This window comes from Mesocricetus auratus, unplaced genomic scaffold (genome assembly GCF_017639785.1).
Source record: "Mesocricetus auratus isolate SY011 unplaced genomic scaffold, BCM_Maur_2.0 Super-Scaffold_4256, whole genome shotgun sequence".
Taxonomy (NCBI): Eukaryota; Metazoa; Chordata; class Mammalia; order Rodentia; family Cricetidae; genus Mesocricetus; species Mesocricetus auratus.
In genome coordinates, this window is record NW_024429182.1 from 37,991,215 (window position 1) to 38,016,514 (window position 25,300).

The 25,300-nt window shown below is 38.3% G+C and overlaps 1 protein-coding gene across 1 annotated transcript in view; it reads right to left on the reverse strand.

Moving 5' to 3' along the window:
• Trpm3 (transient receptor potential cation channel subfamily M member 3) overlaps nt 1-25,300 on the reverse strand; it is an 866,780-nt gene that overhangs the window by 564,206 nt on the left and 277,274 nt on the right. The window lies entirely within an intron of this gene.

Sequence of the window (25,300 nt, forward strand, 5' to 3'; positions counted from 1 at the left end):
CAGCCTGTGCATGCCTAGAACTGATTATCTTGATCGAGTTAATTGCGGATGGGAAGACCTGCACGCTCTGAGTTGCCGGCACCATTCCATGGGCTGAATTTGGACTGGATACAAAGGAGAAATACAGATGAGCATAAGCATTGATTGATCTCTGCTTGCTGACTACAGATTCCTGGAGTCCTAACTTTCCCTCTGTATACATTCCACTCTTGAAGTGTGAGCCAAAATAAGCCCTTCCTTCCATACGGTTTTTTTTTTCAGGTGTTTTGTCATAACAGTGAGGCAAGAAAACAGTGCAATCCCCAGATGAATCTTTTTCTTTTTTTGTTTCCCTTTCTGTTCTTCCTGTACATGGACACTCTATTTGTGCTTTTCTGCTGCATGACATCTGCAGGATGCTCACTATGCTGATGGCATAAAAAGAGTACCCATTATCTAGAGCCGGGCTGCACATCAGTGCCCTCAAGGTTGGCACCCACCGAGAAGCATCTGGTTTGGTAAGCATCTGTGAGAAACTGGATCTGCCTCCCTGGGCTCTTACAGATGACACACAGTCTCTGAGGGAGATCTGTGTTAAAAAACACACAGCAACTTTGGAATAGGGCAGGTTGGCTGAGAAAATGTCCTTTACACTTACAATGTCACTTACAATGTCCTAGTCTCTTGGTGTTTCTCTCTTATCCACAGATCTGCAAAATACCCCCATCATGGGGCAAAACACCCCCATCATGGGGCCTCTCTGCCTTGCTCATGCATGGCACAGATCAGTATGATTGCTCCCTCCTAACACATCTTAATAAGTTGTAGACAAATACACTGTACATGGCTATATCAAAGCCCAGTAGATATGCATTATACCCCTGCCTTAAACTTGTTTTGGTTATTAAGTCATCAATATATATTGAAGCCAAGCCCCAACAGAGGATTTAAAACTGAGTAATGATGTTTTAAAAGCAGCATTATCGCCAGGCAGTGGTGGTGCACACCTTTAATCCCAGCACTCGCGAGGCAGAGGCCGGCAGATCTTTGTGAGTTTGAGGCCGGGCTGGACCGACAGCCTCCAAACAATACAGAGAAACCCTGTCTCGTAAAAACCAAAAAAAAAGCAGCATTATCATATAGACATAATGTCAGCATCGAAATGTTCAGCTGTTGAATGGCTCTGTGAACCTTGAAGTATTCTTGGTCTGGTTATGCCTTGATTTCCTTATCTGTAGAATTAAGACTATAGTTATGTTTACTTCCTGAGCTGTTATGGGAATTTGTGATTTAACACATGCATCATATTTTAGATGATGCCTAGCACAGCATGAGGGCTTCATAAAGTGCTGACTGTCATTACTACTTGCCTCCTTCTTGTATATCATCGTCAATTCGGTACCACATGTAGCCCTAGCTAAAAGATTTAAGTGTAAAAAGAATTCTAAAAGAATTGCCTCCATGAAAGTCAATACTTTTGTCTACTTTTACTTTAAAGCTTCAAAAATGGCTCTGTATTCAGGAGTGAGAGTATTTAAGATGCCCTTTGATCTTGCTTGAGCTTTATGGGTTTCTAAGTTTTTAAGACATTCTTTTCTAACCTTGCTTAAGTTTTATTTTTATGTTGTCTAAGTGCCCATGCCAAGGTGTGTTTTTTTACAGTTTGTGGGATAGAAAGTAGGTTGGCACAAAAATAGACAGGTAGACCAATGGAATCGAATTGAAAACTCGGGTATTAACCCACACACGTACGAACATCTGATCTTTGACAAAGAAGCTAAAAATATACAATGGAATAAAGAAAGCATCTTCAACAAATGGTGCTGGCATAACTGGAGACTGGCATGTAGAAGAATGCGGATCGATCCATGTTTATCGCCATGCACAAAACTTAAGTCCAAATGGATCAAAACCTCAACATAAATCCAGCCACACTGAACCTCTTAGAAGAGAAAGTACCCTTGTATGAATTGGTACAAGAGACAGCTTCCTGAACATAACACCAGTAGCACAGACAGTGAGATCAACAATTAATAAATGGGACCTACTGAAACTGAGAAGCTCCTGTAAGGCAAAGGACACAGTCAGCAAGACAAAAAGGCAGCCCACAGAATGGGAAAAAATATTCACTAATCCCACATCTGACAGAGGGTTGATCTCCAAAATTTACAAAGAACTCAAGAAGCAAGTCTCCAAAACACCAAAGGACCCTATTAAAATGTGGGCTGCAGAACTAAATAGAGAGTTTTCAATAGAGGAGTCTAAAATGGCTGAGAGGCACTTGAGAAAGTGCTCAACATCCTTAGCCATCCGGGAAATGAAAATCAAAACAACTCTGAGATACCATCTCACTCCTGTCAGAATGGCTAAAATCAAAAACACTAATGACAATTTATGCTGGAGAGGATGTGGTGAAAGGGGGACACTCCTCCATTGCTGGTGGGAGTGCCAACTGGTTCGGCCACTTTGGAAATCAGTATGGAGATTCCTCAGAAAAATGGGAATAAACCTACCACAAGACCCAGCAACTCCACTCTTAGGCATATATCCAAAAGATGCCCATTCATACAACAAAGATGTCTGTTCCACTATGTTCATAGCAGCTTTATTTGTAATAGCCAGAACTTGGAAGCAACCTAGATGTCCCTCAACCGAAGAGTGGATAGAGAAAATGTGGTACATTTACACAATGGAGTACTATTCAGCAGAAAAAAACAATGGAATCATGAGATTCACAGGCAAATGGATGACACTAGAAGAAACCATTCTGAGTGAGGTAACCCAGTCACAAAAAGAGAAACATGGCATGTGCTCTCTCATATATGGATTTTAGACATAGATCTGGGGAGTGCCAGCCTACAATCCTATGGCCAGAGAGTCTGGGAAACAGAAACTTCATTTAGTGGCTGATTGAAGAAGAGGCAGACTCCCTCGGTTAAGTACTGAGCTGAACTCAAGAAAGCCAGTAACAGAGAGGGAGGACTGATGATCAAAGGGATTAAGACTGGGCTGGTTTAACCCCCAGAAACAGCTGACCAGACAAAGGTTAACTCTTGAATCCCAGGCATCAGCCTGGGAGTACAGCATGGGACTGATCAAGACCCCCTGAATCTGGGTGTCAGTGAGGAGGCCTAGGTAATCTATTGAGCCTTGGGCAGCAGATCAGTACCCATCCCAAGTATACACATGTACTTTGGACTCCCATAGAACAATGTGAGGTGCACTCTCACCCTGAACTCTTGGGGAAGGGTCTAGGCCCTGCCCTATATGAAATGACAGACTATGGACACCCCCATGGAGGGCCTCACCCTCCCTGGGGGAATGAGGGGATAACGGGGGGGGTTGGGGGGAAGGCACGGAAGGAGGGGAGGGAAAGGGAGAGGGATCTGGAACTGACTTGTGAAGCAACCTTGTTTCTTGTCTAAATTTAAACTGGAAAATAAAAAAAAATAAAATAAAAAAAAGAAAGTAGGTGTGGAAGAAAGTAGCTTTCGGGGAGAGTAAAACATGTGTAACAGCATCCATGCCATGCGTATTGTCCAAACAATCTTAAAATAAAATTGCATTCAATAATATGTGAAGTAGCAACATTGGGCGTATGCTGGGGGCATTAATGAAATAAGTGTTAAACTAATCATGTACTTTTCTAGAAGCCTGTGCTGATACATTTTGAACTACACAGTATATAGTCAGAATGACATCAGCTCAAAAGTAATTACTGAACCTACCCTAACTTGTGTCTTCTATAGTGGAAAAGGTGACTCATTCACACGAATTAGTAAATGTCTCTCACCTACCATTGTCATCAGAATGAACAAATTGAACTGTCTACTGATAGTTTCCATAAAAAATGACATAAATTACTTGCTTGTATGCTATGGTTTCAGTACAAATTGAAGTGTGAACGAGTCACCTCAGGGGATGAAAACAAACACTTAAAGCCTTGGTTCCCTTTGCAAGAACACTCAGGAATTTAGATGCAGAATAGGGTTTAAAGACGAAAAGTATTAGATGGCTGAGGTGGAGATGGGTTAGCGCATAAAGGAAACATACAAGTGTGAAGAGTGCTTTGCAGAAGGAACATTTATTTCTAATGCCTCAAAAGGTTCATCTATGTTACTTCAGGGATTCAGTTATAAACCAGAGGCTAGCTCATGCAGCCTTCTGAAATGTCCTCTTCAACTGCAGGTGAGTTAAACATAGAAGTGAAGCAAGGAGACTGAAGAGAAAGCTCCCAGATTCCAAATAAATAGGTACTATTGTAAATCCAAGCCTTCCTCAGAGTGCTATCTGCCAGGAAACTTTGATTATGAAACAGGACTTTGAAACTCTTACCTCATACTCACTGTCTACTAGAAGTCCTTTCTATTTGCTAAGATGACTAAACAAAAGAAAAGCATGTAACATGATATTAACAGCTATAGTTCTGATTACTTGCCTAAATAAAACAGTTTGTGTACTTTGTTTTAAATTTTTCCTTTAATATGTAAATTACATATTGGATTATATCTTTAATTTGAGTCTTTTAAAAATTTCCTCCTATTGGGTTGTCTTGACTAGCCTCGATATGATGGCTTTTGCCTTGTCTTATTGTATTTTGCTTTGTCCTTTTGGCTATCAACTCTTTGTGGCCTACTCTTTTCTGAAAAGGAAACAGAGGGAGTAGATCTAGGAGACAGGGAAGGTGGGGGACAGCTGGGAGGAGTGGAAGAGGGGGAACTGTGGTTGGGATGTGTTGTATAAGAGTAGACTTCCTTTTCAATAGAATGTTTTAAAAATACTTTATTTTGATGCCCATTCCTGATAATGAACTTGATGTCCATAACCATCCCGGAGCCTTCATCCAGTGACTGATGGAAGCAGAGGCAAACACCCACAGTTAAACACTGAACTGAACCCAAGGAACGCAGTGACGGAAAGAGAGGAGCGATGAGCAAATTGGCAAAGAATGGGCTGGCAAAACCAGCAGAGACGCTGATCTGAACAGGGGAGAGCTCTTGGACCCCAGACCAACAGTTGGGAGGCCAGCATGGGACTGATCCGGATCCCCGAATGTGAGTGTCATTGAGGAGGCCTGGGCAATCTATGGGGCCCTGAGCAGTGGATCAGTGTTTATCCCTGGAATACAAACAGACATCGTGGGTCCATAGTACAAAGAGGGAATCTCTCTCAGCCTGGACTCTTAGGGAAGTGCCTGGACCCTACCCTGAGTGAAATGAAAGACTCTAGATACCCCCTATGTGGAAGGAATTGGCAATAGGGTGGGAGGCTGGGGGGGAGGATGGGAGGTGTGGGAGGAGGGGAGGGAGAAGGAACTGGGATTGACATGTAAAACAAGCTATTTAAAATTAAAATAATAAAAAATTAAAGAAAAAAAAGAGAATTTCTTAGAATGTATTTTGGTCATATTCTTCTCTTCCAAAATGCTTTCATATCTACCCACCTCTCTACCCACCCAATTGCATGTACTCCTTCTCTTTTTAAAATCATCAAGTCCAATTTGTGCTGCTCAAACACTCATGGATGTGGGGCTTACCCTGGGTTGTTATCAACCTACCAGAGCTAGAGAATAAAAACATTAGTGCCAGGAACGGATTCCCTCTTTTTGAGTTCTTGAATAGTAGGGTACCACAAACTCCTAAGTATTACAAGCTATTGTCATTGCTCTTGGTTACCCTTCAGAACTTGATGATAAGACCATATTGCTGAATATACCACACACTTAAGTGATAAACATGGTAAAATCAAGCACCTTGATGACCTTGAAACTTTAAACCTAATGGTTAGATTCCATAATTCTAAAAGCTTCTATGCATGACATCAGAGGAGAATAATAATCATTAATCATACCCAGTTGTAAAACCTGTCAGCTACAATAGTAATTGTCCTGACAAGATGCCCGTTAGTACAAAGTGGCGCAAACATTGTGTGAATAACCAACCAGTTTCTGCTTGGATTTAAGGCCTTCTCCATGAGATAGAATCAATACCTGGTACCATTATTTAGGATAAGGACCTGTTGCTAGATGGATCATAATTCTAGTCAAAAGCTTATTAATATTACTTAGATAAATGGATAAAGTATTACAAAAACTTTTAAAGGTATATTGCTATACCCATGATTAGCCCCTCTCTCAGCCTAAACAAAGAAGCTTCCTTTTGCAGTAGGGAGACTGACAGAGAGACTCACAACTGGTCAATATATTGGTATTTGCTAGGATGGGTTGGTGAAGGGGGGGGGTCAGTTTTCTTGAAGGTTTAAAGATAATTATCTATGCTCTTTAAAAAATTAAAGTTCTTTCTCCCTGTAATTTCTCCTCATATTCAAAGTTCTTATTTAACTAATTGAGCATTACACAGTTAATGTTACTAACATTTTATAACAAGGTGATAGCTAAAACCGCAAGTCAAAATTAAAGACTATTGAATCTTTAGTAGGAAGGTACCCATTAAATTAAATTGGCCATTATCTTTTAGCTTTTATAAAGAGGCAAAGAGATACATGTGCAGACCTCTGAGGACAGCATGAGAGAAAAGTACCTTCTAGAAGAAATACATTTTCAAAAGTAAGACTTGATGGGTTCCCTAAGGCAGTGGTTCCTAACCCAAGTGCCGAAACTCCTTTGGGGTCACATGCCATATGATTTATAACATTAGTAAAATTACAGTTATGAAGTAACAACAAAATAATGTTATTGTTGGAGGTCGCAACAGCATGAGGAACTGTGTTAAAGGGTCAAAGCATTAGGAAAGTTGAGAACCACTGCTTAAGGGGACATGAAAATGCATGGGGGATGGTGGTGATGACCAGTGGAGGCACCTACTGAGAGGAAAATGGCTAGGCAGACTATTTCCACAGTAACGTCTATTAGGAATTTTCCTTATGTCAGAGATGTTATACTGTGTTAGCTGTAGCTACAGTTAGCTTTAGCATGATGCGTGTATGTATACTAGGAGTTCACTATCAGTTTTCATGCATGCAATCTGCGATGTGGAGAACATGGACAAAAGGTAAATGTGAAAATAAACCAAGATACCCAATTCCCAAACAAACAATATACTTATTTATAATTAAATATGTAAAACCAGTGTGAGTGTCATAGCTTCAACTATGTCATACTGAGTGTCTTACAGAGATTCAACTGTGACTGCCACACATTTTCTGTTAGTCAGCCAAGGAAATGCTCTAAGCTCTGCAGATTGAACCATTCTATGTCACTGTTTCCTGGGGCACTGAGCAGGACCAGAGCAAGGGCCAGGGTGTTCAGTGGTTACTGGTCTTGTTCCGATAATATGTTTTCTAAGAATTATTGACTTTGGAAGTCAATCATTTCATATGTCACAAATTATTTGTCTTTTGAGTTATTTCACTCCTTAGAAAGGGAAATATGCCACTGATTAACAGTGAGGTACATGAAAACAATTCAGACTGGAGTTTGCTCCAAGCCTTAGTTTATTGTCTCTAGACCAGAAGTTTCATTTTAATTCTGTTCTTCGTTTATTATATTTAGACCCATGACATATAACTCTAAAACATATATAGCCTTGGTATGAGGTCATCAATTTATTTTTTCTTCAATCCAATGAGAGAAATAGCAGAGATGGAAAGCATGAGTTATTCAGGGTGCTAGATGGTCCAGGGGTCCCTTTGACAGACTTAAAATTAAAAAGTTTTGAAAGAAAACTTAAAATCGTGACCAAAAAGATTACAGCATGATGCATATATCTCATGTGGTCTACAAATACTTTTAATATTAAATTTTCTCATCCACTCATTTTGAATTCTAGAACCGTCATCTATTATTTTTTCCTAGTATATAAACAGAGTAAAACAACAGAGCCAAGGCCCAAAGCTTCTTGTGTTGCAATCTATTTTATCTTTTCTTAAAATGCTTCCCTTTATGCCTCTACATTTCAAAGCAAAATCATTTTACTTGAGAAATGAGATGCTTTTAAAAAACTGTTTCAAAATGTCTAAGTTTAAGGTTGTGGAAATGAATAATTATGTTATAGTCTTTGTCAGAGAGAAATATCTCCCTCTGATTTGACTTTCATAAACAAGGTCTACAGCTGGCTGCCAACACTGGCAGAATGAAGAGACTGAGGAGAGGAAAAAGGGTTTGTTTAAAAAGAGCACCAGCTGGAGGGATGAACTCAAACCACAGTTTCATGTTTCAAATGTGACACAATGTTCAAGCATCCCAAATATATTAGTAGCAAAATAAGCAGGCATTTCTTTAAAAGTATAAAGCATATAGTCTAGCATCCCAAATCCTGGGTAACTACACCCTGGAATAATGGAAATGTAGGCCCATCCAAAAATACACATACCAGAGTTGTTGGCCACATAATTCTAAAACTTACAGAGAAGAAACCCACATGCCCTCAACTGCTCTAGAGAATGAAAGTATCAAGCTGTCCAGATTTTCTCATAGTGGCTCCTTTCACTGTACCTCAATTTTAATATGTCACTTCCCTTTGAAATATTTGGTGGCTCCTCTTATTGCCAGGATACAGCCACAACTGTAGAACACAACAAAATACAGAATCTCCCTTATGGGTACTATCTTGAGGTGTCATGCATCCAGACTTTCAGTCACAAGCCTCTTTATTTCACACACCTTCAGATTCCTTACCTCCTTTCTGTTGAGTCCCATGTCTTAAACTCCCATGACTCTATCTTTTACAGCCAGAAACTCAACATTTTCAAGATCAAATTAAATTGCCTTTCTTCCTTGATACCATCTCCGTGAATTCCCCTTTCATTTTGCACTCAGAGACCTCCTTATTGTTACTGTGATTCTGTCTCTTCTTTCTTTTCTCCCCTAAATTTTGCAGCTTCTGGCAATCTGCCCTCTACCAACAACAACAACAACAACAACAACAACAAAATAACAGTTCAAAAGTATAGTGTCTATGTGGCTGGGGAAAATGACCTATGGATATTTAACACAAAACCTCAACCAAAAACAATGCTTCCCAAATGTGAGGAGGAATTAATATCCTTGAACAATATTGCGATTTTTCCTAAAAACAAGCTTATTTTTCTAGTTTACTTGTAACATACCTCAATGCAGCAGTGTGCTTGGCTTGCCTATGGACCAGATATGGAAGAGTACTCATGCAAACATTCAGTTAAGTCAATGGTAAAAACAAAGATAAGTGTGAGAGAGACACGTGTCAATGTGCACCAAGTATCAGCCTTAAAGACTCCACTCCAGGAAATACTACAAGATCAGTTAGACTTGAGTGCTGTGCTTTGCAATTTTTCTTTTACTGAAAATTGAAAGTTTAAGTTCAGTCTTCATGGGATTATAGACCCCCAACAAAGCCCACTTTCCTTGATGCTTAAAAGAATTACATGGAGTGGATAGAACTTAATTCAATTGGCTTTGAGTTTCTTAACTAAGTGAATGTTTAGATAACTACCAATAAACTCAAATCTCTTTGTAACATCCTTGCTACTAATAAATAAAATGTGAGATTTAGGAGGCACATTCACTTATGTGTGAAATAAAATAGAGTAAAACCCCTCGATAACTCAGTCCCTCTTTGGGAAGAAGTGCAATTTTTCTTTGCTCAGACTTTTAATTGTCTAACTCCCTCACTCAAACTGTTTTAAAGGCTGCTCTATAGCCTTCCTTTGATTTATAATACCAGAATGAACAAGAACTTTAGCACAGAACAAAGGACAGGAGTGGAAACCGCTTCCCAAGAAATGGAGTGTCCGTTTCTTGGGAAGCATGAGGATGTCTTCCTAGTAGGCTCACAGTGGGAGACAGAGAAACATGCCAAATCCAAGGATGGAACATTAGTTTATAACCTGAAACTGACAGCTTTATGAAAAATGGCCCTGCTGTGAAAGCTAAGTGCTTGATGTTACACCTTCACTGTAACCACTGTTGAAATTGCTGACAGAATTTTCCTCCCAACAAAGGAGACATATAAAAGTCTTTGTTGTTTATTAACAGATGTGAGTTTATTAAATCAAGAGAATTTAGTTCAAACAATTACACTGTAAATAGGTTTCTAACTAATAGGAATACTAATTATTCTTCCCTAATTTGTGCATATATTAGGATGAATTAATCTCATAGATAACTGCCAAGCAGATAAAATGCATTTGACAATCATTATGCTTATTTTTCACTCATATTTGCCTACTTGTTTGGGACAGAAAAAGAATCCAAGATCATAAATCACATTCATATTGCACTTGCCTGAAGGACCAGTATGATGATTGAACTTGAATTTGCATAAGACAATAAAATATGACTATTTCCTTTAGTGGGATGCTATTCATTTTACTTTGGACCTTTGTGTTCAAGGAATGTTTACATAGATTTGAAACAAACATCCTAGAGAGATGAGTAGTTAGTTAATCTGTCCTTAGGGTTCAATGGAATGTGACGGACCAAACAAAGGACTCAGTTGGACCCTGAACTGCATGACATTTTGCACTTAGGTAGACCCTCTTCCATGTAAATGGATTTATGAAATTGGGTTTCTGTTATATTTCACCTCTATATTAACAGCACCGGGTAGGTAACACTAGGAGCTCAATTCATGTTTGTATGATCACATTAACCTGAGCACTAGCTTATTGGCATCATGCTACAGGAAAGAGCAAATACTTTTCAATTCCTTCCTCCAAAAACATAACCTTCATGAAAATATAGACTGGAAACATTACAGCCAAACTCTATTAAATCAGTTTTGTCCAGACATTGCTTATGACACACATTCTGTCTCTCTCTCCTGTGGATATCAGACCATACCCCAAAGATCACAGTTATATTTAGCAAATACAAACCACACAACATTGATCTTGTCACACTACTACAGGCATGAAAGTGTGTGGTTCATAATATGGCTCACTCATGCTACTTTAGCACTTGGGAGGTTGAAGCAGGATTATTGTTTCACATTTGATGCTTTCTTGAGTTACACAGTGAATTTCAGGATAGCCTAGGATACAGAATTAGACATCTGCTTGTGTCAGAGGTGCTTGTTCTCTCTGACAAGTAAAAAGTTTACGAATACGGATGAACTTAGCCATTTCCCCCAACTCATTATGAAACCAGAATCTGTGTCCTTGGCTCAGCACAGCATCATGCTTATGAAACATTCATAATAAAAGTGTACAGGTTGATTCATGTCATATAGTAAAATTCTTGGCTAAAGATAAATAGAAAATTCTTTTGACAACTAAATGTTTACAGCAATGTGTTTCAGTTCAGATTAAAATCTAATTCATTCAATTACATCCCCTTCTTCCCAAATAGGTAAGGCTCCATGACAATAACAATATACTATCAAATAACACATTATGGTTTGGTTGCTAGACAGATATTGGCTCATGTAATCATAGTAATACAATCAACATAATGCATAGATTGATCCATTTTGGAACAATTTTCAATATCTGTTGTAAGTCAAATTACAATATGCTTAGATAACTACCCTAAGGCCACATAGCTAGTAAACACTAATACCAGGATTTAACTTTAGATTCTATTTCCAAAACTCCTATTAGTATCCTTTAAGTTATATTCTAGATCTATTTATCATATGCAAAATCCACCAAGAACATTACCAAGAATTGATTGTAATTTTCTCTCATCCATCATCCATCCACTTGACACTTTATTGTGTCTATATCTGCTGGCTATATACAAGAGGCCATGCTTGAAGTTGGGGAAACAAAGATGAATGTAACTAAGATTCTATTATACTAGCAAAGGTAGGCTCCAATTCCAATAAACGCTACATAATCGACTCAAAATTCAATAGGAGCAAAAAACGTGGCCAACAAGTTGCTTCTCAAGCAATAAAATATTTCACACAGTAAGTAGCAGTTTTTCTAAGTCTAAAAGGAAATGAAATATAGTGACTGATAGTTTCAAGATTATATTGCCATTGTGATCAAAATTTCCACCAGGAAAAAATTGCATTTCTGTTTCTCTGAAGCAGATCTATTTTTAAAAAGCCAACATTTGAGGAATGCTAGAGACGAGAAAAAAATTTAATTTCTCTTGATTCTTTTGCTGTATTTAAAAACCTTTCAAATTTTTATGGCAAGCAAACCCAGACTTGCCACCTGACAGCAAATGTCTGTGTGCTGACCAAACTCTAAGAGAGTGTGAATATTGCTGGTGTTCTTCATAGACACTGAACGTTCCAGTGACCTCTGTGCGATTTAAACATGAATCTTAAAGCCCTTAAGTGATATGTGTCTCATTGCTGTGACAAAATACTTGACAGAAACTTAAGGGAGCAAGAGCTGTGTGACTCAGTGTTTCAAAGAGGTCAATCCATTTGAACAGAGAGTGAATGTAGGAACAAAGCCACTCACAGCACGACAGCCAAGAAGTGGAGAAAGGGACAGTTGTTTCTTTTTAATCACTCCCCGACACACACACACACACACACACACACACACACACACACACACACACACACACACACGGTTCTGTTAAGGAGTCCAGCCTGTGGGATGGTTTTGCCTACAGTTAGGTTGAAGTATATTCACTCATGTAATCCCTCTGAAAGAGACTATCTAATCATTTGCCTTTCCTTCCTCCTAGGTGATTTGAAATTTGGTTAAGCTGGTAATGGAAACTAGGCGCAGTATTTAGTGCTAGCCTGTAATTCCAATAGATGGGAAGATGAAAAAAAGAATTTCAATAAGTTTGAGGTTGAGGTCAGCTTCACTTACATGGTAAATTGATCACCAGCCTGAACTGGTGAGACCTTGCCTCAAAATAAAAACAACAAAGTTGACAGGGGAAAGTCACCATCATAGTATAGAATTACTTAGCCTCATGACTTGTAAAATATTTATACCACTGTCAGGAAAATATAGATGCTGTGCCAGATACCAATAAAATTGTTCAGAATTAATGAAAAAGTTATTTTCATTTGCTGCTAATTCATGCTAATTCAGAAGTATATACTGTGCCATCTTGTGCCATAATTTTCCAGAGGGCTTTTTTTTGACAAAAGTACTAAAACATCTTTCCAGAGTTGCAGGAGCTATCTTAGATACTGATTTAGTATTAGGTCTTCAAGCAGTGGACCAGGAGGATCTGGGGCCTTTGGCAACATCACATTGCTCCACAGAGATTACAGATGAGCCACAAAAGCCATGGATAACACATAGGGCTCAGAGAGCAAATCAAAGGCTAAAACCTTTGATTAACCCCCAGATTAGAAACCAGAAGTGACCCGCTATTGGCTAGAAAGCTCTGCCTGTACTCGAAGCTATACTTCCCTGGAATTGATTTTACTAAAAGCTCAAAGTCATTAGAACGCTTCTTCTTGACTGTCCCTGAAGTACAAGGGAAAAAATGTTTAAAATCATCAGACCCAGACTTTACACTAGTGACAAAGAAGTTGGTATAAGATCCTCTCTCACTGTTTGGTGTACATATTTACACGTCTAGTGAACTGGATAATAACATGAACATAAGAACTAAGTCTCTGAACTCAAGAGTCGATCATAGTATAGAAAGAACCATTAACACTACATTTGACACCAACCATGCTTAGTACAGATAATGTCTAGTCTATGAAATGTTATAAAATACTGCCTTTGGGATAGTAGGATAATGGATAGTAATTATCATTATTTCCACTTTACCTACTGTAGTTAATACTGCTGTCTAGTTTTTTAAAAGCCTTATTTCTGATTCTTAGTTTATCCGTTCATCTAAATAGGCAAGTTAGAGAAGAAGGCTGATCTCAAGCCATGTGTTCCCACTAGGACTATTTACTAACTCAAAGGCCAAATAACATTGATTCTGTTGATGGCTTTCCTGAGACTTTAGTGTAAACATTCAGGACAGTTGGAAGCAATATAGATTAGCAAAGAACGGGCTTTAATCTTGGGAAGATCCCAGCTCCAATCATAGCTCTGCCTCTTGAAAGCTGTGTTCATTTGAACACTTCACTTAACATTCCTAACTCATTATCTCCTTGTAAAATGAATTTAGTTAACACTTTGCTCATTTTAAAGAACACATAAAGAAAATACATGCCTTAGGTAGGGTCTACATATCAAAGTAGATGCCCACCCTCCCGTACTTTTTAAAGTACTCTGGAAGAAATGCTAGCAAACTTTACATCCTTGCCTTCCCCATCCACACCCTTCTGTACTCTGCCAAAACCTTAGGTTGTTTTGTTTTCTACTCATTTTCTGAAATAGCACACACCGTCTTGGGATTCCCATGGCTTCTTCATACAGCAGTCCTTTGTTTTAATGATCTGTCAGTAGAGGAATTCCTCATTTTCATTACTTTCTTAGCGGGTGGTCTTTGTGTAAGCTTGCATTCTGAGACAATTAAAAGGTATAAGACAAGCCAGTTAAAAGCATTTATGATAGAAAGAGGACTGAAGGAAAGAGGGGACATTAAAATAGGGTGATAGAGGTTAAAGAGAGGGTGGTGGGGGTTAAAAAGACAAAATAGCACATGGTTTCTTCCACATGAAAGGGGGGCTGGGAGGATGAAGACAACTTGTAAGGGGAGAGGGGACAGCAGAGGGTAATGAAAGGTGCAAAGCTGAGCAAAATATAATTATTTGTGTATGTACAAGTACAGGAAACTGGTATGAAAACAAAAGTTTTCATATCAATTCAAATTAATATAATTTAATTATTAAAAGTTAATAACAAGAGCATTCCTGGGATCCTCAGTAGATGCATGCAGGTGCTCATGAGTTACAATGACTCCAGCAGAGGCACTCAGAAGTCAGAAAATAAGCTAACGTTGAATCACTCAGCTGGCTTTAGTCACTGCTTTAGGTTCCAGATCCAGCATCTATAAACCATTTGAATCATCACAATCCCTGTCTTGGTCTACTCTCAAATGGAGAGCCACAGAGCCACAGTCATCCATTACAGCTCATCTGTGATCCAAGCCAAAAAAAATTTATTATCTATCCATTTACTGGAAAAGTTGATGCCCTACAGCAAGGCTATACAAAATAATGATTTAGTGTGATTTTAAATTTTAATGCTGTATAAAATATGTGTTTTGTGTACACAACCAGAAATGTGCTAATAGCAATATTTTAAAAACCATAATTTTGAATTCTTATTTATTAGGACATATGTGTTGTAAAAACTGTAAGTTTAATTATGATATTTACATACATGTAGGTCCTGTACTTTAATTAGGTTTACCTCTCCCTTCCCCTGCTACATAGTTATTCTGGTTCTGGTCCCCCCACATGCTTAGTTTGTCAAATTGACAAAGCTAAGGTTGTCTGGAAAGAGGGAACTTCAACAGAGAAAATGCCTCTGTTATATTGGACTACAGCATATCTATGGGGTATTTTCTTGATAAATGATTGATGTGGAGAGGCAGCTAACTGTGGGTGATGCTACCATGGGGCAGATTGACTTGGGTGGTATAAGAAAGAAGCTGAACAAGGCATGCAGACCAACCCAGTAAGCAGCACTCTTCTATGACTTCTGCTTTAGTTCCTGTCTCTAGGTTCCGGCTTGAGTTTCTGCTTTGATTTCTCCCCAGTGATGGACTATGATCTAGATGTGTAAGACAAATGAACCCATTCCTCTTCATATTTATTGTAGTCATGGGTCATAGGAAGCAAACTGGGATATACACAAATTTTCATTCTGGATTTCTTTTAATATTTTATTTAATCTAATATAATACAATATGAAAAATATTGTCATTGGGTCTTTATTTTCACTTCAGGGAGCTGGTGTGTGTTTAACCTTTGTAAGTCTGAACTCACCAGAGCCATGCTGTTCAATTTCCATGTGTGTCTTCAGCTGGTAGGCAACGTGGGGCTTATTCCATGACATGATAAGGGGATAAGTGGCCATGGCAGCAAGTCTTGGACAGATTAATGTTTTGAATATAGGGATATAACTTCTGAGAACTCATGAAGGGATAAATAAGTTTAGAGGTTATGTGAGACAAACCAAGGAATAAAAACATGGTATCCAAAGCAAGGACGATGGATGAAGAGAAATGATGGTCTAGAAGATGAAGCTGCCTATAGCTATAACAAAGTATGTATACCAACTTGCTTAAAGTTGAATAAAATTCAATGTTGGTCTCCCTACCCCTTAGATTTGAGGCAATAATTCTATTTGTAATATATGCTTTGAAGGACCGTTAGTTCTTGAAAGGCTAGAATTATGATTAATTCATCTTATCTGATCAAGGCTCCTACCAGTGTGTCGAGCCTGTAGAATATGCTGAAGATATGTTACTAGAAGGTGAGTTTGAGAAGTACACTGATAATAAAAAGATAATGTCCAAATGAGGAATTCATTAAAGATGTAAAATAAACCTCCCTGACCCCACTCTATGGTAGCTGAAAACATTTCAGTCTCTATAGGCTGCTTGACACTTATTAAAGACCAGGATCTAGAAGTTAAAGTTATTAAATCCCAGTGATTTTGCATCATGTGTCATCTGTAAACTCAACATGTGATCCTGCATGCATTTTGTAGTTTGGTGGGGTAAAGCAAAGCAGAGATATGAGCTCTCGGTGTTACTGGCCATAGTTACCCCCACACACACACATTCTGGTAACAGAGACAGACAACTTTAATAAGCAGATATACACAGTCTTTTGATCCAGGTCTCCATCAGAACCATTTCCACACTCACAGCATGGAGTTGGCACAGGCGGTCCATGAATTTCCATCATTAGGATCCCAATCTGCATACACTGTAAGGCAGCGAGGTTCTACTAGGATCTGAATTGAAGACCACCTAAGGATTCAGTCAGGCTTCCAAGACCTCAGGATGGCAAAGGCTGTTCAGTGCTTTCTAAGCCCCAGGTCTCAAAGCACATATTCCTGTCATAACTTTTGGGTTGTCTCTTCTTCACATTTTAAAGGCAAACTTCAAATTACCCACATCACAGACAAGAATAATTTGGGATAAGAAAGAAAGGAAATATTATGCTTAAATTTTCTTGGGTTCCAGAGTCACAACTTCACCAGTATGAGCCATCTGAAGTCCCCAGCCATGGTAGAGAGAATAGGGTGCCATATATAATATGTTAATGTGCACACTGTGAGAAGCTGAATAACAGCTCCCCACCCCCAAGGTGTCCACACTCTGTGTCCAGAGCCTGTATGTTACCCCCCACCACAGCAAAAGATGCTTTGCAGATATGACTCAGTTAAGGCTCTTGAGATGGGGAGATTATCCTGGATTATCTGGGAGACCTAGTGTAATTCTGACAGTCCTTATAAGAGGGCAGAAGGAGGGTCACAGTCAGACAAGGAAGTTTAATAACAGAAGCAGAGGGTAAAAGACACAGAAAGAAACAGCAAGATGCTATATTCCTAGTAAGGAACCAAGAACTACAGATGACCTCTTTAGAACATGACAGTACAGGTTGTCCCCTAGAGCAGTCACCTGAGGGTAGCTCTCTTGATCCATTTTAGGAGATTTGACCCAGCATTTTAGAGAAACACTTTGTACTCTACTGTGCTTCTAAGTTTGTAATCATTTATTACAGTAAAAATAGTAAATTGTTTTTATGTATGCTTTATAATATCTACAGATACAGATATGTAACTACTTATAGATTTACATAACAGATTTAAAATCAGATTACTTACATTATGTATTCATATTACTTCCTTTCCGGTATTGAACATAAAAAGGACTCCAAAGAAATGCTGTGCTCTTGGGTAAGTCAAAGATGCCTGCCAGCTTAGAGAGTGGGGGTCAAGCAGATACTGATGTAAGTGTGTATAACCCAAGGAAGAGGACATGGAGTCTAGAGAGATCTGAGTTGCCATCTACCAATGGATAGGTACTAGTGCTGTCCATGGCCCTGCCAAGGTCATACTACCGAGTCGTACATGGTTGAATCAGAAGTCAAACTGAAAGCAATAGAAGTTGCTTTCCCTAATATGTTCACTGCAAGAATATGTGTCAATTTTCTTTACCCCATTTCTTCTCTGATGTACAAAGACCTCAGAAATCAGATCCAGTGTGAAGGTACCCACTCTCTAACCTCTCCTGTTCTTTCTTCCTGTTCTATATTTAACTTTATCTTTCTACTTCCCTGGCCTGTGTTGTGATTAGTCAACTTTCTAGCCCTTATCACGCTTAGCAGCTGGGTCACCACATACATGGCTTTCCTTCCACAAGCAGGCTCATATTTGCTGTTTGTACTCGCACATCTTTATCCAAAAGTGACCTACTCTAAGTACCCAACTCTACAGATAAAATGAAAATGGCACTTGAAATTAGGAAAAGACTTGCCAGGCTTTTCATTTGAAACTCCTGCTCCACTGGTCAATAATGTGCAATGTCCTTACCCAAATAGCATAGGATCAGGTAACCAATGGTCCTAGTTAAGAGATAATCTACTTTCCAGATAAAATAAGTATTATGTCCTTTTTGAAAATGTATTTACACCTGATACATAAAACATGAAGATGTGTATATGAGGGGGTTCTGTGTATTATTTTGAAGTGTGCATATATGTCATAATATTTAAATCAGTTTAAACTTGCTGCCTTAATGCATTTATAATTGTATGGTAAATCTTATAAAATCCCTTCATTTTTCTTTTTGCAATGGCTAGCATAGTATTACCACCAATAGTCACCCTCTGTGCAGTAGAACATCAGAGCCTCTTACCCTAACTGTACATATTGCCTGTTGATCAGTTTTTCCCCACACCCTCCTATGCTTGCATCAAGATTTAGCAGGAGAAGAGTAGGTCCTCATTATGCCAACGACGGACTTTCACTGTCCATTTTGTAAAAGCTGCTCTCTCAGATAGCCAAAAGCATATCCCTTCTCTCTAGGTTCGATTTGACAATTAAAGTTTCGGTATCAAACATTGATCTTCTAGTAAACAACCATTTTAATTGTGTGTAGACCTTGTCAACTGTTTGGTTCCTGATATAGGTAGTCTATGCAAATTAAAAGGCATGCTAGGATGGGAAAGACTCATGTTTTAATTTTCAAAGGCATCATCTGCATCAAAAACAAAAGCCACTATTGCATGCATCTTCTGGGGAAGAGCTTTGATCATTTTAGAAAGTTATACAAATTCTAGGAAACTGGAGAAAATTGTCATCTTCCACATTAAATTGAACACAGAAGTTGATGTGAAAAAATGTGCTTTAACTCACAGTTAAATGATTTTTAGGTGTGATTATCATCAGAAATTCTTACAGAGTTTGGAAACAGCCAGATTTTTAAAGACTCTCTAGACAAAAATTCAGCTGGGCCTTTAAAATATCACCCCAGGCTCAAGTCTTTTCCTTTAATTCAGGCTGAATGAAATCCTGCTGACCCACTTTCAGATTTACCAGAAGGAAGGTAGCTACATTGCCCTGTCCTTTTCTCTTTAATTTTTATATTACTAATCGGTTGCTACAGAACCAAGTGCCAGCAGACCTAGTGGTTTATGGCAACAATATACAGTTATTATAGGACAATCCCTATAGGTCAGGAAAACCATGTAGCATGCCAGGGTAGGGTCTCACTCAAGATGTGTACTGAGACTGCAGCCAGGGTCCTGGAGATCTGGGGGGGCCTTTAGAGATTTTTCACTAGCATGCCCAGCTGTCAAAGTCTGAGTTCTTTATAACATTAGAGTCTCTATATGAAGCTACAATGTTCTTACAATGGGGCAGCTGACTTTCCTCAGAGGCAGTGAGCCATGACAAAACAAGGCAATGCCACAGTGTCTTATGTGATTCAGCCTTGGCGGCACCTAATTTTTAATCGGTTACAGACAGGAACACAGTTCAGTGCGTGAGGGAACCTCATAAGGGCAGGGACAACAAGATGCTGGAATCACTGCTAATGCTGTCATGGTAGCACTGATTAACATACTGGAAGATTCTGAATAACATATGCATTTTGCCCTGGCTGCCAGAACAAAGCGCTAAAGATTTGGGGACTTAGACAATAGAATCCCAACCTGAACCCCACAGATACCATGATTCTGAAAGCTACAAATTAAAGATACTGCTGGCAGCATTAATTTCTTCTGAAGATTCTCCTTGAGTTGCAGAGGATGTTTTTGTACTGTTTTCTCTTCCTGTCTTCTCTAGGTCTTTCTTATATTTCTGTCTGAGTCTTAGTCTCCCTGTGAGAAAACCTGTTGCACTAGATTGGGGCCTTCCTCAATGTCATTTCAGCTTTGTTCCTTTGAAGGCCTCACCTCATTTATAGCCATATCCTGAGACATGAAAAACTTATGTCAGCAGCATGTGCGTTGGAAGGACACACAGTTCAGTGCATACCAACCTGATTTCTTCACAATAGCTGCCATCCATTTGGGGATTTGTAAAACCAAATATTCACACTCCTATTTGGATTCCACACATCTTTTCACAAATTCTTATCTAAATGGGGAATAATAGTGTGTTGCTGTAATCCCAGGATTTGGCAAGTGAAGGCAAGAGGACTGGTTCAAGGCTAGCCTATGCTACATAGTTTGAAGCTAGTCTGAGCTATGTAGGACTTTGCCTCAAGAATTAAACTAACAAAAAATAAAACAAATAAGCCCTAATAATAAACAAGCAATTGCTACAAAGCTACCAACTCCAGAGAAAGTTCTGGCAAGTACTTCAGCTGCAAGACTGCCTTATTCTCTGGCTCTAAACTCTCTTCAAAATCACCATTCATCAAAGAGACCTTTCTGCCCATCATTCCATTAGGACCTTCCTCCTCTGTCCAGTCACTCTTTAAACCTTCACTGTGGCTTTCCACAATACAGTCTAAGCTATTATTTGAGTCCTAAATTATATTGTAAGATCCATTATTTGTTCTTTGCATACCATAGTACCACAGTGTATATAGCACATAATCTATGTATGTTGAATAAGTGAGCAAATGATGACCAATTAAGTTAGCTAATGCAGCCTTACTCACAGATGAGCCAGAGAAATAGGAGTAAATTCAGAGCATACTCTTCATGATTTACATTTTCCAGAGTTTCTGATCACTAATAGGATCAGTTTGTTGCTCTGATGATATAATTTCAGTAAATCACTTTAATTACATTGGAAATTACTGCTAAGTGTTTGTTTTCCTTAGGTATGGGATGCAACGATTCAGATATTCCATCTGAATATTTAATGGTAAAGCATACAAAGGGGTGACAATGGATAAGCTTCCCAGAAATTCTGGATACTGAAAAAATCAGGTTTCTAGAGTTGTAAAAGTCTCTCTCGGTTGAGGCAAACTGCTTCTGGGCATCCTCCATGAAGGCAAATATAATCCTTATTGTAGTAGGACAGTATGTACTTAGTTGTGAGTTTCTTACATGCTTCATTACTTCCTCATGTGTTGAAAATGTATGCTTAATTTACCAGAAAAGCATATTATCTGTCTGTCTTATAAAATGGCCTCAAGTAGTAACTGTAAAGAATAAATATCCCAGCAACTTTCTATGGTCTACAGTATAGCAAGTTAACAGGCATAACCCAAAAATATATCCAGCGACACATAGATTACTTACCCTACACTCAATTTGTTGATTCCTTTGTTCTTGGAAAGACCTCTTGGTTGAGAGCTGGACAATCTAACTTTTAGAGTTAGATGCACAACCATCTTAATGTGTACTGTGGTAAAACATTTAAATGCTCCAGGTACCAACTTCTTTTTCCATAAACTGAGGTGACATGGTTCAATTTGTCCTGTTTCTTCCAACCACAAGAGCCTATCATTTACCTCTTGTCTTTACTCCTCCTTTCTACCCTAGATTTGCAGAAAGAAATAAAACATAGTATGTAAATAATATTGTGTAATAACAATATTCACTGACGGCGAGAATGTCTACTTGTGATTCCTATATCCTAGATTGCTTCCCTAATCTCTAGAGGCTCTTCTGAGAATGAATTGTATTCTCACACTCCAAGGCAGATCTATGAGATATATACATGTACATATAGAGGATACCCAAGTGTAGATCTAGATGCAGATAGATAGGATGTTCAACCTTAAAGAAATTATGCATGCTTTGGCTAAAGGAAGACAATTGATAACATTAAGATAGGTATTACTGAAACAGCTTTGTGAGCTGTGTAAAAGATGGGTACTGTGGTGTGAGACTTTTCCACCTATAATACTGACCAATGCAAACCCTTCTCATGCTCTTGGGGGAAATGTTCTTTCCTTTGTCTGAATAAGGGAGGAAAGTATGAGAAAGGTTTCTGGGTAGGCTCAATTCGACACAAGCAATTCCCCAGACTTCTGTCTGCGAGTTTAATAGTCTTATATTATACCAGCATTTTATTTAAAAAAGCCTGCTTCATCCTCTAACAAAATGGCTGGCTAAAAACATGTGGATAGTAACAGGAAGTGCACATTTTATATTTTCATTTATTAGATGGTCTGGAAGATAAATTTCATACTATAAAATATATATGTTTCTGATGAATCTTAGTATTTTTCTTTTCAGTTTGGCAGCATTTTGTTATGGAATTGAACACACCCCCAGGCAAAAGACAGAAAACGTCCAAAAGATGATTGGCAGATTTTTATCCTTTATATTCCATGTAGGAGGGGTAGGCTATACCTCTCAAACTGCTGAATGCTCATTGCAATAAACGTTTAGCCGAAATTCATCACATTTCAAAAGCAACTCCTTTTCTGTTTCTACCGTGCTTCTCAGTAAATTCCTATGAAATGGTTAAAGTAGCCAGGCACACGTGTGTTAGGTCACTCACTTTACTCTCAACAATCCTGCTTTTATTCGATTTCACACGCATCACAAACAATGCCTACCAACGATGATGTCTGAGATTTTGGGGACTGTCTGCTTTCCTCCCCTGTATGCCTCATGACTCTCCTGAGTCAATCACAACTTCCTCTTCCTCTCACATGGACTGTCATGTCCTCCTTCCTTAATTTGGTGTCATTCTTTAGTTGTGGCTGTCTCCTCAGACCTCACTTATCAGGTCCCCACAGTGAAGAAAAATGAACCAACCAAATAAAAGCAACTCCCCTTTCTTCATCCTATTCCTAAGAAAATGCTCTTATGTATTCTCCATGGTTAAATATTATCAATACAAAGGTGGATATGATATGTAATTTACTGGCAAGGACCATTTATTTGTTAAAAGGACCTTATAAACCCAATGTATTTCTAAGTTGTAAAACTTTAAACAATGAGAACATGTGAAGATGACCAAGGAAATTGGGATATTTTCATGAGTATAGATGCTTTACCAACTTATCTTTAAATTGCCTCATACAACCATCTTTTTTTCTGCAGGAGACATTTGAGATTTCCCATCTTCCCAATGCATTTCAAGAGTATTGATGCTACTTTTGAATGACACCTTTAAAAACATCCCAGGCCTTGTTCTAGGAATATTCTCATTGACAAGGCCTTCTACCAACTGAATCTGTGGCCAACAAAACACAATGGAATGAGATTCCAATGATCTTGTGCTAAATTATTGAAGTGTGACTTCATCAGAGAAAACACATCTCTGCCAAGATGGTGTTTTCATCCTCCTTCCCTTGAAAATAAAAGAATAACAGCAGCAAAACACACCAAATATGGAATATTTAACATTTCACATGGTGAAATTTAGCTTTAATCCATTTTTTATTGACTGTACTTCCCACAGTAGAAGAACAGAACAGCTTTGCTAACATAATTATTGATAGGCTTTGCAAAGTTTTCCACAGATAAATACTTGAAAACACATAGCTCTTCCAATTTTAACGTCTAGGGCACTTTTGAATGCTTGTGAATATTGCTGATTGCCCTGTAGTTCAAAGCATAAAATTTGTGCTTTAAACTAATCTAAATCAGCATGATATAGGTGAATTGGTATTTTCAAAGATGGCTTTGGCACTAGTTGTGGTAACACACATCTTTAATCCCAATTATTAGGAGACAGAAGTAGGTGAATCTCTGTTAGCTCAAGGCCAGCCTGGTTTGCAAAGTGAGTTCCAGGTTAGCCAAGGCTATATAATAATTCTCTCTCTCTCTCTCTCTCTCTCTCTCTCTCTCTCTCTCTCTCTCTCTCTCTCTCTCTCTCTCAAAAAGGATTTTGCCGATTCATGTTTTTGTCAAATTAGAAAGGTATTTTATTATATTTACTAAATGAAATTAATTAGAGCAGCCCGTGGAATTTATTCACAACATTTTCCATATAATAATTTCTTTGCCTGTAGGGTTTATTCTTTTTTCAAGGATTAACTGAAGATAGTTTTATGGCATCTAAATAAAACTCAGAAGGATAATGTCATGGGTTTTGGAACTCATTACATAAATGTGAATATTCTCAATCAATGAACCAGGCTGAATCTTGGATGTACCACTTTCCCACCTGTACTAGATTTTTTTATTGATGCTTTATTTTATAAATTTCAAAACATTTTTCTACCTCATCACTAAATTAATGTTCAGACTTTGTGGGTAATTTTATCCTTGTTATAATTTTAAAAATGACTGCCAGGGAAATTGAAGCTGGCCAGACAGAAGCTTCTTAAAATTCCCCCTTCATGACCCCTTTTTATCTGAGAATACTGTATGGGGCCCAGGTGCATAGGAATATAAATAGGAAGCTTTTTTATTTACAAATCATTTAATTACACATCCTATATTTTAGCTAGGCAAAGCATGAATATAAAATGGGCAGTGTCAAATTTCTTCCAAGTTTACTTTTCAGTGTGTTTGAGAAAAGCAAGTGTCCCTGTAGACCTTCAGAATACAGCCTACAGTGAAAATACCCAAGCTGCCTCTCCACTAAGAAGAAATGCATGAGGCACATTTTCTAATGCCTGGATCTCCTTCCAAATGAAAAAAAAAGGTAGTGGAATAAAATATTTTCTGGTTTTGACAATTTTAATTATTCTAGACACTTTTGAAAATAAATTCACATTTCAACTAAATACTAAGCTATCTGTTGTTTTATTTGTAGATAAAACATCCTACAAATGTTCACAGTTGAGTCCATGAAGCTCTTTCACCACTCATATGGATATTTTGAAATTAAGTATATACAAATGCTCTTATTATGCAAAAGCAAGATATTCACAGGACACTGCAGAAAAGCTCATGTAATTAATGAAGGCTGAGCTTTATAAATTAAAAACCATTGTCTTCTGCACATGATGTATAAGAAGTCATGCATTTAAAGGTGAATGTTCTATCTCATAAGAGCACATTTACCCAAGCAAAGGCTGCTGCACAAATATTTGTTAATGCAAACTAAATGGAATCTTCATGAATCATGCGTTAATATTTTAGCCCAGCAAGTTGAAACTTGGTATTTCTCTCAGAGTTCCCCACAAGTGCCACCTGCATGCAGGAAAAGCTCTATCCTTTTGCAG